Below are 1,108 nucleotides of genomic sequence, written 5' to 3' on the forward strand. Positions count from 1 at the left end.
GAGTATGATTAGGATTAGGATTAGGATTTTGATTAGGATTAGGATTAGGATTAGGATGAGGATTAGGATAAGGATTAGGATTATGATTGGGATTAGGATTATGATTTGGATTAGAATTAGGATAAGGATTAGGAATAGGATTAGGATTAGGATTAGGATTAGAATTAGAATGAGGATTAGAATTAGGATTAGGATTAGAATTAGAATGAGGATTAGAATTAGGATTAGGATTAGGACTAGGATTAGGATTAGGACTAGGACTAGGATTAGGATTAGGACTAGGACTAGGATTAGGATTAGGACTAGGACTAGGATTAGGATTAGGACTAGGACTAGGATTAGGATTAGGACTAGGACTAGGATTAGGATTAGGACTAGGACTAGGATTAGGATTAGGACTAGGACTAGGATTAGGATTAGGACTAGGACTAGGATTAGGATTAGGACTAGGACTAGGATTAGGATTAGGACTAGGACTAGGATTAGGATTAGGACTAGGACTAGGATTAGGATTAGGACTAGGACTAGGATTAGGATTAGGACTAGGACTAGGATTAGGATTAGGACTAGGACTAGGATTAGGATTAGGACTAGGACTAGGATTAGGATTAGGACTAGGACTAGGATTAGGATTAGGACTAGGACTAGGATTAGGATTAGGACTAGGACTAGGATTAGGATTAGGACTAGGACTAGGATTAGGATTAGGACTAGGACTAGGATTAGGATTAGGACTAGGACTAGGATTAGGATTAGGACTAGGACTAGGATTAGGATTAGGACTAGGACTAGGATTAGGATTAGAATTAGAATGAGGATTAGAATTAGGATTAGGATTTGGATTAGGATTCGGATTAAGATTAGGATTAGGATTAGGATTAGGATTAGAAATAGGATTAGGATAACGATTAGGACTAGGATTAAGATTAGGATTAGAATTTGGATTAGGATTCGGATTAAGATTAGGATTAGGATTAGGTCTAGGATTGTCATTAGGATTAGGACTAGGACTAGGACTAGGATTAGTATTAGGACTAGGACTAGGATTAGGATTAGGATTAGGATTAGGATTAGGATGAGGATTAGGATTAGGATTAGGATTAGGATT

This window comes from Lupinus angustifolius, chromosome LG06 (genome assembly GCF_001865875.1).
Source record: "Lupinus angustifolius cultivar Tanjil chromosome LG06, LupAngTanjil_v1.0, whole genome shotgun sequence".
Taxonomy (NCBI): domain Eukaryota; kingdom Viridiplantae; phylum Streptophyta; class Magnoliopsida; order Fabales; family Fabaceae; genus Lupinus; species Lupinus angustifolius.